Source organism: Aquarana catesbeiana, linkage group LG04, assembly GCF_042186555.1.
Source record: "Aquarana catesbeiana isolate 2022-GZ linkage group LG04, ASM4218655v1, whole genome shotgun sequence".
Classification (NCBI taxonomy): domain Eukaryota; kingdom Metazoa; phylum Chordata; class Amphibia; order Anura; family Ranidae; genus Aquarana; species Aquarana catesbeiana.
Window position 1 is genome coordinate 421,505,261 of NC_133327.1, and position 18,885 is coordinate 421,524,145.

An 18,885-nucleotide genomic window follows, 5' to 3' on the forward strand; every position below is an offset into this window, starting at 1 on the left:
CATCTGTCGGAAAAAAACCATGGATTTTGTTGTTGGAAAATCCTATCGTGTGTACAGGGCATCACAGTTTATTGAGGCCCCAGCTAGGAATGATGCTCTGTTGGACCTGGTAATCTCAAACCATGCAGAGCTTATTACTAATGTTCATATAAAAGAAACATCTGGGTAGCAGTGGCCGTAACGTGATTTCATTTGATGATAGCTGTAAGCAAAAAAAACATACGGGAAAGATAAAAACATTTAACTCTAAGAGATCAGATTTTCCAAGGATGAGGGCTGCTCTCCAGGACTTAGACTGGGAGGGAATATTGGCATCAATGGACACAGAACAGAAATGGGAATTCTTCAAAAAGACTGTTTGTGAACTCACGGCAAAGAATATTCCCATGGGCAATAAGTTTAAAAGGCTAAAAATAAAACCTATGTGGCTCACGACCACAAGTTAAAAAAGCTATAAACAATATGAAAAGAGCTTTTAAAAAATATAAAAATGAAGGAACACTATTGTCATTTAAATGTTACAAAGAATATAACATAATATGTAAAAAAAATCAAGGACGTAAAAATTCAAAACGAACGACAGATTGCAAAAGACAAACCCCAAAAAACTCTTCAAATATATTAATAGTAAAAAGGTTAGGTCTGAGCATGTAGGCCCTTTACAAAACAATCTAGAGTTTGTGACTGGGGGCAAATTTATGAAATAGAGACACAGGCCCAAATGATCCACAATGGCTCAAAAGTGATATGGTCCAGAAATATTTAGACAGACTAAAGGTGGATAAAGCACCTGGACCAGATGGCATCCACCCACGGATCCTAAAAGAATTGAGCTCTGTCATTTCAAAGCCATTGTATCTAATTTTTAGGGACTGGAATAGTACCACTGGATTGGCGTAGGGCCAATGTGGTGCCTATATTTAAAAAGGGAACAAAGTCTTTACCAAGTAACTATAGACCAGTTTAATTTCTATATTCGGGAAGATACTTAAGAGATTAATAAAAGAACACATAGATGTGTTCTTGCTGGAAAAAAATATTTTAAGCAACAGACAGCATGGATTCATGAAAGACAGAAGTTGTCAAACAAATCTGATTTCTTTTTATAAGGAGGTAAGTAAAACCTTGATGGTATACTTGGAGTTTACAAAAGCGTTCAATACAGTTCCCCACACATGGCTAATGTGTAAGGTAAAGTCTACAGGCTTGGAAATATCAGTTTGTAAATGGATAGAAAACTGGCTAAAAGACCGAATTCAGAGAGCAGTGGTTAATGATTATTACTCTCAATGGTCTAACGTTATCAGTGGTGTACCCCAAGATTCAGGGCTGGGACCCTTATTTTTTAATATCTTTATAAATGATATAGGGTCTGGGATTGAAAGTACCGTTTCAGTCTTTGTAGATGACACCAAGCTATGCAGTAGAATAATGTCCTTACAGGATGTCTCCAATTTACAAGCCGACCTCCATGCACTGTCCAATTGGGCGACTATGTGGCAGATGAGGTTTAATGTTGATATATGTAAAGTTATGCACTTGGGGGCTAAGAATATGCATGCATCATACATACTAGGGGGAGTGCAACTCAGGGGATCCGTAGTGGAGAAGGATCTGGGGGTTTTGGTAGATCATAAGCTCAATAATGACATGCAGTGCCAAGCTGCAGTTTCCAAAGCGAGCAAAGTCCTTTCTTGTATTAAAAGAGGTATGGACTCCAAAGAGAGAGATTTAATTTTTCCCCTGTACAAATCATTAGTAAGACCTCATCTGGAATATGCAGTTCAGTTTTGGGCACCAGTTATCAAAAAGGATATCGGGGAACTTGAGAAAGTGCAGAGAAGGGCAACCAAACTGATAAGAGGCATGGAGGAGCTCAGCTATGAGGAAAGATTAGAGGAACTGAATTTATTCTCTCTTAAGAAGAGGAGATTAAAGGGGATATGATCAACAAATATACAAGGGAGTCCATATAGTGAACTTGGTGTTGAGTTTTCACTTTACGGTCAACACAGAGGACAAGGGGGCACTCTTTACGCCTAGAGGAAAAAAGATTTCCTCTCCAAATCCGGAAAGGTTTCTTCACAGTAAGAGCTGTGAAAATGTGGAATAGACTCCGTCCAGAGGTTGTTCTGGCCAGCTCAGTAGATTGCTTAAAGAAAGGCTTGGATTCTTTCCTAAATGTATATAATATAACTGGGTACTTACATTTATAGGTAAATTTGATCCAGGGAAAATCCGATTGCCTCTCTGGGATCAGGAAGGAATTTTTTCCCCTGCTGTAGCAAATTGGATCATGTTTGCTGGGGTTTTTTGCCTTCCTGTGGATCAACTGTGGGTATAGGATTGTGTATATGGGATTGTATGATATTATTTTTTATTTATTTATTTTTATGGTTGAACTAGATGGACTTTTTTCAACCTAACTATGTAATTATGCATCTGCCAAGGACACTCATGCATACCTTTAGTGACTTTAGACCAGGTTTAGGAAACAGTTAACAAATCTTACTGAAAGTTCTGCAGCATAACAGGTTAAGAGCAAACACAGTTCAATGCATCCATCTCTAACCAGCTACTCTAGAGTGTGACTGCCCAGGCATACCTTGCAAAGATGAAAGCTCATTACTTGGTACAAGTCCATGCTGTGGCAGGAGAGCACCAGGGAGCTCCTGGGTGGCTGCTAGCTATACAGGGTTACATCTTCTTCTGTGAACATCTTGACTATAGGATTCGTCAACTTACGGTCTTTAACTTATAATAACAACACAACGCTGTGTGACATGGGTTTAAATGGCCACAACAGCCCTTTTATTAAACAAATTAATAACAACAAACAGAACAATTTAACACCAGGAGGGGGTCTTTGGGTGTCCTTAAATCACATTTTGATTATTATTATTACCAACTATGTCCTCAGCTGTGCCCCATCCGGCTCAAAGACGTTGCGACTTCCACATTTAACTTTCCCCCATGTGACCTAGGTCCTGGGAGAACCACCAACAACCAACCAGGTGGGAGCGCCATACCCTGGATGGGCCCCAATACTTCTACAGTCTGTTTAATCCTTGACCCCCCAAAGACCCCCTGACCCACCACGCGAGCCTGAGTGACACCTTACTCAAGCGAGTCCCTCCACACCAGAAGAGCCCTCTGAACCTCTTCTTGTAATCCCAAAAACCAGAAATCCGTTCCCACGGCATTCACATGCACTCCATCATCCCTCCAATACCGAATAGACATGTCCTCCAGGTCCCGATGGCGAACCACCAAGCCCCCTAGACGAGACAAAAAGCATCCTATCTCCCTGTTGGCTTTTATCCTGGCCTTATTCAAGCGCTCAACAGAGCGAGCATGACGCCAATTGTGTCGTGCCACTATGTCCGACATCACTATGACAATAGCAGGGAAATCACGCATCAAGCGCAAAATGTCAAATTTAACATCCCAGACAATGTCCCTAGTGGCCCGAACCCCCATGTCATTCCCTCCCAAGGAGAGCACCAGAACATCAGGAGGCCTATCAACTCTGGAATAATAATGAAAGTCAGGAAGAACCCGGCCCCACATCATGCCTCTAATTCCCAGCCATTTGCAGACCGCTTCACTCCGGGGAACGCCGAGTTGTCTCCCTTCGGCCGTGCATCCACCCTGATCGCCCCTCAGAAGACGTAAGAGTCTCCCAAAATTCACACCAGGCCCTGAGGAAAACCTGCAATAAGACAAACCAAAGAAAAAACATAGAGCCATAAAAACAAAACACCAGAAAAACAATTAAATATCATTGAACAACATTATAGCATGTGTGGGCGGACATACATTTTAAAACAGTCAGACTCCCACCTCCCTATACGTTTCAGAACCTGCTGGCTCAAGCCCCAGCGAGCCGCCTCAGTAGCTGCCCCCACTCTGAAGGAATGAGTATTAAATTGAGAAGCTGTCCTGCCAACTGCAACCAAAGAGCGTTTAAAAACCGCCACAAACTGAAAACGTCACAGGGATGAACCATCCACATGCCGCGAAAACGTCCCTTGCACACTCTCCCGAATCTGTGCGAAACGCTGCACAGCAAGCACCGGACACACCGTCTCCGGAAGCACCTTGAACAATGTCACATCAACACCCTTGCCCAGCTGATCAGTTTTTGATCTACTGGTATGAAGCTGGACACTGTCCTCAGCGATCTTCACATCTGAAAACATCAACCCACCCGCACCACGTTTGTTTTTACTCACTAACTCCCCAATCCGCAAGGCCCCAAAAAAGGCAAAATAAAAAGCCGCCGTAAACAGTTGTACCTCATAAAGTGAGGAACAAACCCTGGGCAAGATTCCCACCAGGTCCTGAAGCAGCCCAAAGGACACCGGGCGCCTGGTATCTTGTACCACACTTCCGCGCCAAAATCCTTTCATGGCCTGTCGCACCATGAAATCCTTCGTAACGTCACGCAGGCCTTCTAGCTTGAAACGGAAAGCTAGAGCAGCCAACCTCTGGTTCATTTTGGATACGGACTAGCCCACGGAAAACTGCTTCCCAATCATATACAACAGCAGGGAAAGCCTGTCCCGATCCGAAGAACAACCCCCAATGGAACTTACCAATCCATTCCAGTCCCGCCAAACAGACGAGTAGGCCACCCATGTACCCTCACTCACCGAGCGCTGCACTAGGGCACCAGCTATTCTAATGGCAGTCTCCACAGATGCGCAGGACAAGGAACCGACCTCTGCTCCGCCGCCGGCGCCAGCTTCCGGAACCTGTCCCACTGCAAACGAGACAAGGCATCAGCAATCGAATTCTCTACTCCCGGTACATGTACAGCTTTCACAAAACAGTTCAAACTTAAACAACGAAGAACAAGAAAATGCAATAAGCATAAGCAAATGCCTTCTGCTGCCTGACGCCGAAGTCTTCCCATGCAAAGCCTCACTCCCAGCCACAGGGGATAGGGCCGCTCGTTCCAAGGGCACAGCAGAGGAACGATGCGACCGGAGTTCACGGCAGGCTCCGGATCCCAGCACCAGAATGGACAGGGCTCCCGCCCCTCCCTGCAGCCGAACGGGTCCCGCGCCGAGCCGGCCTCCTGCTAGGCACATCAGCAGGAGAGCCGGCTGCCATGTCCTGAGACAGAAGAGAGGGGGAGGAGGGGGGAAGAGAGCGTGGTGTCCCCTCCTCCCGCAGGTCCCGCCGTTGGTGGGGATTCCTCCCAGGCCCACCGCTGAAGCCAGAGGCAAGTGGCACAGCAGGGGACACTGAAGGGTTCCTGATGGAGCTCCCATGCGGCACCCGGTCCCGGGGGGTGTGAGAAGGGCTCAAGCGCTCAGGAGGGCGAACCCTCCTAGCACGTTTAGAGGAAGGGGGGACCCAGGAGGAGACGGATCAACCCCCGACCCCTCTAGCATGCCCATCAACTGCTGTTGGAGCCACTGCGGACCCCGTGCAGCAGCTGCAGCCCTGACCTGGTCCCATAAGGCCTCCAAGTCGCTCATCCTGTCCTGTATTCTTTCCGCAGGGGAACAGCAGAACTCTTCAACCAAGGAACTTTCCAGGGGGGTGATTACCCATCAGTCTTTGCACATACCAAAAACCCCCCTGCGGCTCCACCCTGACCACCTGACACTTGATGCTCCAATAAGGTAAGCTACGCCCCTACCCCACTAACTTACTTACTTATTTAACCCTTCCTAGACCTGTTCCTCCCTTAGTCATGACGACCCTGCGTCTATTTCTTCTTCTCCGGGACACACTTTCTTCTGTTCCCATGTGACTGGAACTGGAGTAGAGCCCTCTCTGTAAAGCAGTTGGAGATTACATCTTTATGGCTTGTCTCTGTACTTTTTTCCATGCAGACTCCCTGTGTGAGCAGAGCCCTCCCCCTTTTTTAACAGTACAGGGAGAGAGGCAGAGCCCAGAAAGAATGGGAACTGCAGAACTAGCATTAACTCTTCCCTAACCTGGGCAGATTAGCTAGTCTGCCAACAAGGTACATTCCCCTTGTAGGCAGCTACCTACAGCCTGCATACAAACTGAACACTAAATCTACATTAATGTTTGGAGCCAGAATTTACTTTGCATTGGTGTTCAGTGACAAAACCAGATTTGTATTGCCGTTCTGTGGAAAACATACACTGCACCGATATTCAGAGCAACACCCAAACTTTGCATTATGTTAGTGTCAACACCAAATTTGTATTGATGTTCAGTGCAAAATGCTAACTTTGCTTTAGTGTTCAGTGTCAAAAGCTAATGTTGCATTAGTGTTCAGTGCAACTCTAAATTTGCATTGGTGCCCTGTGGAAAATGCTAACTTTGCATTTGTGTTCAATTCAAAATACATTTTACTTTTGTGTTCTGTGTAAAACACAAACTTTGCATTGATGAGAAGTGCAATGCTCAAACTTTGCAATGATGGGAAGTGCAAAACCCAGATTTTGCATTGGTGTTTAATGCAATCATATTTTACTGATCATAAACACACTGTCAGTATCAAGTGTTGAGGGAGACAAATATCAATACGGGGTGAAGAACCTTTCTCCTTTGATACTCTTCAATTCTTATGGTGCACATGGTCTTGCAGCTCTCTTCTGACCAAGGAAATCCTCAATACTAAAAGCACAAACTAAAGAGACAGAACACCGGGCCAGTGCAACACCTTCTGACTCCATTAAAATGTAGAAAGCTTATTAAAATACAAAAGGATTAAAATCATATCATCATATTCCAGGTACAGAGTTTATTTGCATTTTCAGAGACCGGATGTACGATAAGAAGACCTTTCAAACACCTACAAGTGAAATGTAGGTGCAAGTCTGTTAATAAGTTTCAAGGGCCAAGCCCTCTTCCTCTGAGCCAACCTGGTTGCATACATGCTTGCCTTTAGATATCTCAAGTCAAAAAGGAAGTTAACTTTAAAACTGTCCCTCTGTGCTAATGGGGGACAGAACTTAGCAGCGTAGACTGGAGTCCTATCTTACTGAAAAATAGGGGTGAAACCAGCAAATGGCATAGTAGTAATAATAATAATAATAATGATAGTAAAAGCACACAGAAAACTATATAGATGATTCACTACATCAAATAATTGCATCTGCCACTCTCTCTCTCTGTGGACACAGCCCAGAATTACTAACATTAGTTAGTGTCACAGTACAAATCCCTGACATAGTAGGTGCACATCCTAATAGCTTAGTACAATACCAGATTGGACGTGCATGCTGTACTGTACTCAGTATTTAGCTACATCATCATGTGAGCTGTCATAAAGCTGCCGCCATACCGGCATATGGGCAAACTCTTGCAGCCACAATGGGACTCACTCATGCTCTGGAATGCCGCACCCCCTCCTTCATTCAGGAACACAAGAGTTCATGGCAAAGATTGCTGTGCCCAACCTACCAGCCAACAGCTGCAAATGAGCTAGTGGGCTTTCTATGAGCATAAATTACACATCCCATTTCTCAACCACCTATTACAATTTTGGAGGCCCTGGAGCACGAGGACAATGGAATTGCCCACAAAAGGACCCCATTTTGGAAAGCAAACACCCCAGGCATAATGTGTCTTTTGAATGGTTATATTTTTTCCAGAAGTTTTTGGAAAATGTGGAAAAAAAATGAAAACGCATTTGTTTTACACAAAGTTGTCCACTTATAACATATTTCCAACACATAGCAAATACATAGCAAAAATGACACCCCAAAATACATTCTGCTACTCCTCCTGAGTATGGCGATACCACATGTGTGAGACTTTTACACAGCCTGGCCACATACAGAGACCCAACATCCAAGTAGCACCATCAGGCGTTCTAGGAGCATAAATTACATATATAATTTCCTGGCAACCTATCATTTTTGAAGGCCCTTCATATTTCTAACACAGCAAGTACAATCCAAAATAAATTCAATTGCGGAAAGGGTAAAAAAAAAAAGTATTACCTGTGCTTTTAGTAGTGTCCACAGAGGACAGCACTGGTCCATGCAGCAGGCAGGGATGTGCTTAGCGACAGCAATAGTAATTATCCAGGCAGCAGGCAGGAATATTGTCTATAGTAAGCACAAGGATATTGTAGCACAGCCAAAGCATTTGTCCATAGAAATTGTCCAGGCAGAGACAGCCAGCACAGCCATAATATTTGTCCTGGTTAGGGATGGGCTATCTGTTCGAGTCGAACATGAGTTCGACTCGAACATTGGCTGTTCGCCCGTTCGTGGAACAGCAAACAATTTGGGGTGTTCGTGTTAAATTCGAAAAGCCGCGGAACACCCTTTAACCTCCCTGGCGGTATGATTATTTCAGATTTTTGCGTCTCAAATCGGTACAATTATTTTGAATAGAAATTCGGCGTTTTATATTATGTAATTCTTAGCAATAACACACTTATATCTGTCTACCAAGAGTCTAGTAGATATCCCGGGTATGATAAAATTTGAAACACAAAATCATAAATTATAATATAATAAATATAAATAATTATAAAAAATAATAAAATTAATTTCACCACGATTCACTATCGCTCAATTCTGCAAGTGTTCTAATTTACTATCGCTGTTTTCTAGCTGGTCTAAAACCACTTTTGATGTAAAGGGACACTTTTTGGTTGCTATGGACAATCTTCAGTTTCCAGGCAGAAAGAACAGTATATATCATATAAAACTGCATGCAGGGCATTGGACAAAGCACTGGGGACAAATGGGATGTGAAATGATTTCAAACAGTACTGTAATCTGTAAGATTACAGTGTACTGTATGTGTTATGAATTTTCACTTTTTTGAATTTGCCACCAGGCTCCGCCCCCGTGCGTAGCGACGCTCGCAGGGAACAGAGCCCGGCACACAGGACATCGGGGCGGAGGACAGAGCCCACGGACAAGGCGGGGGGACATCACAGGATCCTGGGGACAAGGTAAGTAACCTCTTCCAGGATCCTGCAATGCAATCCTGAGTGTGGCTCGGGGTTACCACTAATGGTGCTGAAATTTAACTCCAAGCCACACTCGGGAATACCGTCAGGGACGCTACAAGTCTATGGAAGAAATCTAAAGTGCTAATTTTAAAGGTTAATGTGCAAGTTGTTGTCATAAAAAGTGTTTGGGGACCTGGGTCCTGCCCCAGGGGACATGTATCAATGCAAAAAAAAGTTTTAAAAACAGCTGTTTTTTTAGGGAGCAGTGATTTTAATAATGCTTAAAGTGAAACAATAAAAGTGAAATTTTCCTTTAAATTTCATACCTGGGGGGGGGGGTGTCTATAGTATGCCTGTAAAGTAGCGCATGTTTCCCATGTTTATAACAGTCCGAGAGCAAAATGACATTTCTAAAGGAAAAAAAAAAGTCATTTAAAAGTACTAGCGCTAGTGCCGACTATTAATGAATTGTCGGTCCCGACAATACACATAAGTCATTGAAAGTCATTGAGTGGGGGTCCCCCAAAATTCCATTACCAGGCCCTTCAGGTCTGGTATGGATTTTAAGGGGAACTCCGTGCCCTTCCTTTTTGACCCCTCCCACTTGGTGAAAATGGGCATGGTTTCAGCTAAATAGTGGGCAATGCTCTAAGGTGGTGTGGTTAGTGTCTGAGTTGAACGAGGGAGAGGAAGAGAGGGATGGAGGGACAGCAGGCCCAGATCCTACACAACACTAGAAATATGTGTATTCTAGAAAGTTTAACAATCAGCAGATAAAGATACTTCAAACCCCTGGTGTTAGCACTTCAATCATCCCGGCACCATTGTTGTTATGGTGTCAGGATAATTAAAGCGCATTATTTCTATTATTACATTGTAATATAAGATGAAATCATTCAACTCACCATAATACAGAATCAGTGGGAGCCCCGAGCGAGTCCCTCCTTACATGCAGCCTGTGTCACATAAAATGCAGCCTGTGTCACCACCAAATTGGAGCAGCATGTGTCACAACCAAATTGCAGCAGCATGTGTCACCTGCACATTGCAGCAATATGTGTCCCCAAATTGCAGCAGTGTGTGTCCTCAAATTGCAGCAGCGTGTGTCCCCAAATTGCAGCAGCGTGTGTCCCCAAATTCCAGCAGTGTGTTCCCAAATTGCAGCAGTGTGTGTCACCAAATTGCAGCAGTGTGTGTCCCCAAATTGCAGCAGTGTGTGTCCCCAAATTGCAGCAGTGTGTGTCCCCACCAAACCCCCCTCCCCCATTACTTACCTTGCTATGTGTTGTCCTCTCCAGCGGTGTCTCCTGTGAAGAGCTCCGTTCCTCTCATACTTCCTGTTTCCTCTCTCTCTCTCGAGAAGCAGGAAGTGACATCATACTCAGATGTCAATCAAACCGCCCGGCCCTAGTAATAGATACACAACGCCCGCAAATGCAGCGCCACGTCTGTACTCTCATGATTGCATAGACGTGGTGCTTCCCATAAGTGCACTGTGTCCGGCGTCCGAACACAGTGCACTTAAGGACCATTTTTTGTATTTTTTTTTTTTTTAAGGGCCAGCTTTAAAATTTTTTTTTTTTTTTACATTTTTTTTGTGACTGCCTGGAGGGGGGACGGCGCCCAGGCACCCCCTATGGACGGGCCGCCACTGTCCGGAGTTGTACGGGAGGCCTTCCTCTACACGTCAGGCTCACCACCAGGTATGTGACATCCCCATGTTGATGGGGAAAAGGGCCTCATCACCACAACCCTTGCCCGGTGGTTGTGGGGGTCTGCGGGCGGAGGGCTTATAGGAATCTGGAAGCCCCCTTTAACAAAGGGGACACCCAGATCCTGCCTGTCCCCTATATGAGTTGGTAAGGGGTACATTGTACCCCTAACATTTCACAAAAAGAAAGTGTCAAAATATTAAAAAAAACCACAGGAGACGGCTTAAGACAAGTCCTTTATTAAAAATAAAAAAATAAAAAATAAAAAAGAGATTCCAGAGATGTAATCCAATAAATCCATGCTCCTACTCCAGCGATGTAATCCAATTATCGATCTCAGGCGATGGATGATCTCCAGCGACGAACACACACAGGATCCTGCCACCACCGGAGGCACACAGCCAATGACGCGGCGCTAGCTTGACAGCTCTTACACCCTGTTCCAAATTATTATGCAAATTCTATTTCAGTGTCACAAAGATTAAATATTTTGTTTTTCAGTTTCATGAAATGATGGATGGTATTGTATCTCAGGGCTCTTTTGATTACAATCTCGGACACCTGTGATATTTAGATTGCCAGGTGAGCCAAATTAAAGGAAAAACTACTAAAGTAGGGTGTTTCACATTATTAAGCAGAGCACCATTTTCAAGAAATATGGGAAAGATATATATTATATCAAGAATTGTAATTACATGCCCCTGTTAAACAAGGGCAGAAAAATTGGGCCTTAGGTGGTGGTAGTGGTGGTCCAACAACACTGTAACCCCTCACAGATACTCTTGTTGGGCGCATTCTCTCACCCAACAACCCAAGGTATCCTATCGCAAAGCCAAAAACATAAAGAGTAAAATAGCACCTAGTAAAATCAAAAATGCCCCATCCACTTCAGTCTCACATATTCCCCTCATTCCACTAGTGGGAATGTATCAATGCAGGAAGAAATTATGTCTCACCTGTAAATTTGTGAATCACGGGCAAAAAGACTTCACCATCCAAGGAAAAACATATATAATAAAAAGAATTCCACAATTGCTCTAGTGAGTATGTGGTATACTGCCTGACCTGCCCATGTGGCCTGTTTTATGTGGGCAAGACTATACGCACCTTACGTCAACGTTTTGGCAAACACAGGTGTTTCATAGAAAAAGGCTGTGACAAACATAGTGTCCCTCTCCATTTCCTGAAGGAATATCAAAAATCTACCACAGGCCTCAAAATCTGGGTTATAGAGGCCATTTCCAGAGACCTTCCTACTGCAGAACGTTTCAAACGTTTATGTCAGCAAGAAACGTACTGGATATATTCTTTGAACACTCTCTCGCCGGGGGGACTCAATGAAGAAATAGAGACACACTCTTTATTGTAGCTCGATCCCCACTATTTCTTACTAATATATTTTTTACTATCAATTTTTGCCATCCACCTCTTCCTCGTCCCCTCTAGTTAAACATTTCCCACTGGGTTCATTCTCCGTTTCCCTGGGATAATGCATAACTTGGGGGATAAAGTCTTTCACCCCCCCCCTCTACTTTTTTATCCCATAATGTGCTCCATTGTCCACCAACTAACAGTGCATTCTCATGCATTTTTTTAATCCTTTTTCACACTCTTTTTTTACTAATCTTTTATCAATTTTTTATACATAAAATAGTTGCTTATTAAATTAATGACTCTATTTTTATTTTAATAATATATTTTTTTTTTATGAAACTATTGACTTTGAACATGCTTTTCCCATTTCCAACTTTTATTTTTTATTAATTTTTCTTTACAATGCGGGTCCGCTGGCTGTTGTGGTTCCACAGCTGCGGACGTCCCGCCCACATCCCTTCAGTCAGATGTCCTGTACTTCTATTTAAGTTGCTCTCCTCCTGAGATTAAACAGGCCAGTAGAAGGAGCTGTGAGCCCCGAGCGCGTAGCCTTTACTATCTCCCATCTGTGTCTGGATGTTTCCTGTGCACCGCTGACGTCACTTCCGCTTCTGCGTTCCAGGGTGGTTAGCATGGAGCTTTCACACACTGGACACCGCTGTATAGCCCCTTTTTTCAACCAGGAACAAACATCCCTTGAGCCGAAGGACCGCCACTGAAGCCTGCACTTCTACATCAGCACATCCCAGGACATCACAACCCTCGATGGACATCGCCACCCCATCTGAACCCACTTACCAGTAAGTGTATGCATTACACCAACACCACATGACAGTGTCAGCAGAGTTGGCGCCTCCACAACCCCCCTCCCTCCTTCTCATTGCAGGAAGGGGCCCTGCTGTGAAACATGACTGCCAGTTTCTTGTCCTTCTGTGGAACCCCCTCTCTCTAGGCTCAGGTTACTCCCTTCCTCAACCTGGGAACAACATCGGAGCCTTCAAATCGCAGCGCATCCTCCAGCAGCATATAACCGACACTGTGGTTGAATAATTCTGGGGACTCCTCCATGCATGATGGTGGGACTAGGGAAGAAGTTACTGTGGACAAGGAGCCGGTGGAATAGGCCACTTTGGCAGCTGCGTTGGAAGGCAAACTACTCTGAGCCTGGGTGACAGAAGATGAGGAGGATGAGGACAGCTTCTTTAACCACTACACCAACTCTTTTCCATGTTGTGGCTCAATAACACGGCCAGCAGTAGCAAAAAAGTCAACAATTCTGTGTTTTTCTGTCAATATGGGGTGCTGTGTGTACATTAATGAGGAAAAAAAATGAACTTAAATGATTTTAGCAAATGGCTGCAATATAACAAAGAGTGAAAATGTAAGGGGGTCTGAATACTTTCCGTCCCCACTGTATATTTGTATCAACTAACACTAATCTCATTTTTTAGCGCTGCACTTTTTTGTATATATATATATTTATTAATACACCGCCTGAAGCATATTAAAAACAGTACATCACAGAATGCACTGTAGATATAGGCTACACTGGATGCAGAGTATATATACAGTTTCTCACAGAAGTGAGTACACCCCTCAAATCTTTGTAAATATTTTATTATATCTTTTCATGTGAAAACACTGAAGAAATAACACTTTGCTACAATGTAAAGTAGTGACTGTACAGCTTGTATAACAGTGTAAATTTGCTGTTCCCTTAAAAGAACTCAACACACAGCCATTAATGTCTAAACCACTGGCAACAAAAGTTAGTACACCCCTAAGAGAAAATGTCCAAATTGAGCCCAAAGTGTCAATATTTTGTGTGGCCACCATTATTTTCCAATACTTCCTTAACCATCTTGTGCATGGAGTTCACCAGAGTTTCACAGGTTGTCACTGGAGTCCTCTTCCACTCCTCCATGATGACATCACAAAGCTGGTAGAGGTTAGAGACCTTGCACTGCTCCACCTTTCGTTTGAGGATGCCCCACAGATGCTCAATAGGGTTTAGCTCTGGAGACATACTTGGCCAGTCCATCACCTTTACCCTCAGCTCCTTTAGCAAAGCAGTGGTCATCTTGGAGGTGTGTTTGGGGTCGTTATCATGATGGAATACTACCCTGCAGCTCAGTCTCCGAACGGAGGGGATCATCCTCTGCTTCAGTATGTCACAGTACATGTTGGCATTCATGGTTCCCTCAATGAACTGTAGCTCCCCAGTGCCGGCAGCACTCATGCAGCCCCAGACCATGACACCCCCACCACCACGCTTGACTGTAGGCAAGACACTTGTCTTTGTACTCCTCACCTGGTTGACGCCACACACACACTTGACACCATCTGAACCAAATAAGTTTATCTTGGTCTCATCAGACCACAGGTCATAATTCCAGTAATCCATGTCCTTAGTCTGCTTGTCTTCAGCAAACTGTTTTCAGGCTTTCTTGTGCATCATCTTTAGAAGAGGCTTCCTTCTGGGACAACAGCCATGCAGACCAATTTGATGCAGTGTGCGGTATATGGTCTGAGCACTGACAGGCTGACACCCCACCCCTTCAACCTCTGTAGCAATGCTGGCGGCACTCATACGTCTATTTCCGAAAGACAACCAATGGATATGATGCTGAGCCCATGCACTCAACTTCTTTGGTTGACCATGGCGAGGCCTGTTTTGAGTGGAACCTGTCCTGTTAAACCGTTGTATGGTCTTGGCCACCGTGCTGCAGCTCAGTTTCAGGGTCTTGGCAATCTTCTTATAGCCTAGACCAGTCTTTTTGAGCCCGAGTGCCCAAACAGCGACACAAAACCAACTTATTTCTTTCAAAGTGCCAACACAAAATTAAACCCATCGGGGGCTCTGAACAGAGGATAGGACTGATCATCCCTCTGAATAAGCGCTAAGGGACTAAAAACATATGATTCTACCAGATTACAGGGTTTAGGAATGCGTTTTGCTAAGAATACAGGGTTCAGGAATGCGTTTTGCTCAGAATACAGGGTTTAGGAATGCGTTTTGCTCAGAATACGGGGTTTAGGAATGCGTTTTGCTCAGAATACGGGGTTCAGGAATGCGTTTTGCTCAGAATGCAGGGTGCAGGAATGAGTTGTGCTCAGAATGCAGGGTGCAGGAATGAGTTTTGCTCAGAATACATGGTTCAGGAATGCGTTTTGTTTAGAATACATGGTTCAGGAATGCGTTTTTGCTCAGAATGCAGGGTGCAGGAATGAGTTGTGCTCAGAATGCAGGGTTCAGGAATGCTTTGTGCTCATGGTGCAGGAATGCGTTGTGCTCAGAATGCAGGGTGCAAGAATGCAGGTTTCAGGAATGCATTGTGCTCAGAATGCAGGGTGCAGGAATGCGTTTTGCTCAGAATACATGGTTCAGGAATGCGTTTTGCTCAGAATACATGGTTCAGGAATGTGTTTTGCTCAGAATACATGGTTCAGGAATGCGTTTTGCTCAGAATACAGGGATCAGGAATGCGTTTTGTTCAGAATACAGGGATCAGGAACGCCGTTTGTTCAGAATACTGGGATCAGGAATGCGTTTTGTTCAAAATACAGGGATCAGGAATGCCGTTTGTTCAGAATACAGGGATCAGGAATACGTTTTGTTCAGAATACAGGGATCAGGAATGCTTTTTGCTCAGAATGCACTCTGCAACATACACTGACCTACCTGACACATACTTCCTGCACTGCTCACATCCCCCCATCCCCCCACACACAGTGCAATGTAGATCAGAGGATCCATCCTCCTCCTTACCTCTCCATGGCCTCATTGTCCATCACATCAGGGCTCTCCCTAGCACTGGGCAGTATTGCAGGAGTCCCCACCATCCAACCACTCCTTGGTGTCCCAGACTCAGAGAAGTCAGCTAGCAGCCACTGCACCTCTCCCATGGCCATGCTGTGCTCCGAGCACCGCCCCTCCCCCTCCACTGTCAGGTCGCAGTACATTTTAACAGAGGGATGGGCTGTACCAAAGTACTCCTGTGGCAGGGGAAGCTGGAATAAGGTGCCGCAGAGAGGAATGCCCGAATGCCTCACCGGAGGTGTAAAGGTCAGGGGGAGGCAATAAGCTGCAGCACAGACCCTCGGTACGGCGGAGGAATACATTTACATCCCCATAAATGTCGCACAAGTGACTGCCTGGCTGGGGAATTCCCCCTTATCCTGGCAGGGTGCTGCGTGCCAGCAGAGACGGTTTGACGTGACGGCAGTGGCACGCGTGCCATGCGTTCGCCATCACTGGCCTAGACCATCTTTATGTAGAGCAACAATCCTTTTTTTTCAGATCCTCAGAGAGTTCTTTGCCTTGGGGTGCCATGTTGAACTTTCAGTAACCAGTATGAGACAGTGAGAGTGATAACACCAAATTTAACACACCTGCTCCCCATTCACACCTGAGACCTTGTAACACTAACGAGTCACATGACACCGGGAGGGAAAAAAGCTAATTGGGCCCAATTTGGACATTTTCACTTAGGTGTGTACTCACTTTTGTTGCCAGTGGTTTAGACATTAGTGGCTGTGTTTTGAGTTATTTTGAGGGGACAGCAAATTTACACTGTTATACAAGCTGTACACTCACTACTTTACATTGTAGCAAAGTGTTATTTCTTCAGTGTTGTCACATGAAAAGATATAATAAAATATTTACAAAAATGTGAGGGGTTTACTCACTTTTGTGAGATACTGTATATATACTCTGCATCCAATATAGCCTATATCTACAGTGCATTCTGTGGTGTACTGTTTCTAACACACTTCACTTCACTGACGGATGATGGTCACTGACGGGTGACGGTCGCTGACAGGTGACGGGTGATGGTCACTGATGGGTGATGGTCACTGACAGGTGACGGGTGATGGTCACCGACGGTTGACAGTCACTGACGGGTGACAGGCCAAAGTCACTGATGGGTGACGGGTGATGGGTGTAAGGTCACAGTCACTAATGGGTGACGGGTGATGGGTGACAGGCCATGGTCACTGATGGGTGACAGGTGATGGGTGACAGGCCATGATCACTGATGGGTGACGGGTGATGGGTGACAGGCCGCGGTCAATTATGGGTGATGGGTGCACAGTTGACGGTCACTGATGGCAGTCTCTTATGTGACAGGTACACTTTATGGGGTGACTGTGGTGACTGTTGGGTGACAGGTGACAATGGGGCGGGGCGATGTGACAAGTGTTGTGCTTGGTGCAGACACTACAGAACACAGGTCTGTAACTCACTGCTCCTGAATCTTCTCTCCTCACACTGGAAACGGTGTGTGAGGAGGGAAGAGCCGGTAACAGTTAGTTACCGGTCTGTGTTTACATTTAGTGATCGGCTGTGTATGGATCACAGCTGATCACGTGGTAAACCGCCGCTGGCCAATGGCTGTTTACCAGTGTCATGATGAGCAGTGTTCCCGGGAACACGCCACCACCAACGTGCACGCGCAGCATGAGCCGTGTAAAATGGGGAAGTACCATCTGTGATTGGCTGTGACTTCATCACGACTGATCAAGTGGTAAACAGCCATGCCCAATGACTGTTCACCCCCCGTCGGTGACGAGCGGTGTCTCAGTGACATGCTGCCACCGACAGTACAGGGCTGCATGCACACGATCGCGTGCATGCTCTGTTTAAATGGACGGACGTCATATGACGCCTGCCCAGAATGAGAGCTGCACCACCCAACCGTCATATGATGGTGGGTGGGCGGCAATCGGTTAAAGTGATAAAACAGATTACCTTAAGGTGTATGAAACATTATTATCTGGTGAGTGTGTACCCCAAGGGGAGTGTTACTCACGTGGTGGTATCCTTGGTATGTGGTGCACGAGTGACAACGATTAGGATCACCGTATTGAGAGCTTCACCTGTTTAGAATAGTGAAATAGAAGAGTTTCACTATTTTCTTTTATGCTGAATTAAATCAATGCTTGTCACATTCAAATTTTTATTTATTTATTTCACTAGCAGTGGCAACGATCAGTAACTTATAGCAGGACTGCAACATTGCAATGGTCAGTCGGACACTATCTGTCACTTTTGACACTTTTTGGGAACCAGTGACACTAACACAGTGATCAGTGCTAAAAATATACACCGTCACTGTACTAATGAGACTGGCTGGGAAGGGTTTAAACAGCTAGGGCAATCAAGGGGTTAAATGTGTGCCTAACAGTGTTTTGGTGTACTATGTGTGCTGCTTTTACTAAGGAAGGTGATGGATTTTCTTTCCCTGCTTTGCGGGGAAAGAAAATCCATAACTTCCCCACTGACAGGACAGAGCTCTGCCTTGTTTCCTGTATGTCTTCCCGGTGATCGGCAGGTGCCAGCGGTCATCCATTGGCCGGCACCCGCTGATGGTCATCTGCTCTGTAGAATTACAGCACAGCCAGGTCACCGGCGGCACGCGCACCCCCTACCTTATAGTGCTGGAGTAGCAGAGCCACCTTACCACCGTACATGTAAGTGATACAGTCATCAAGCGGTTAAAGGCAAGCATGCATGCAAGCAGGTTTGCTTTGAGAAATTGGCCCTTGAAATGCATTAGCTTATATCTGATGATATGTCTATGATTTTTACATTTTTTTGGTGTCAGTGTTGCACTTGGCTGGTGCACTCTCTCTTTTGTTTTAAGTATTAAATATTTCACTATTAGCCTATCAAGCACTGTTATTGGAATTATCCACTCCCATTATAGTCCCACTCTTACAAGGAAACATGGAAACTTTGGGAAAAAAAATTGGTCCCAATCTGATGGAGGATTTTCACCTCTCTTGTAAATCAGCTAAAAGTGCAAGTAAAATAAAGTACAAAATCCTTCTTAGAGGCTGATTTATAAAAAAAAATATTTGAAAATGTCTCAACAACAAATAATTCCCGTA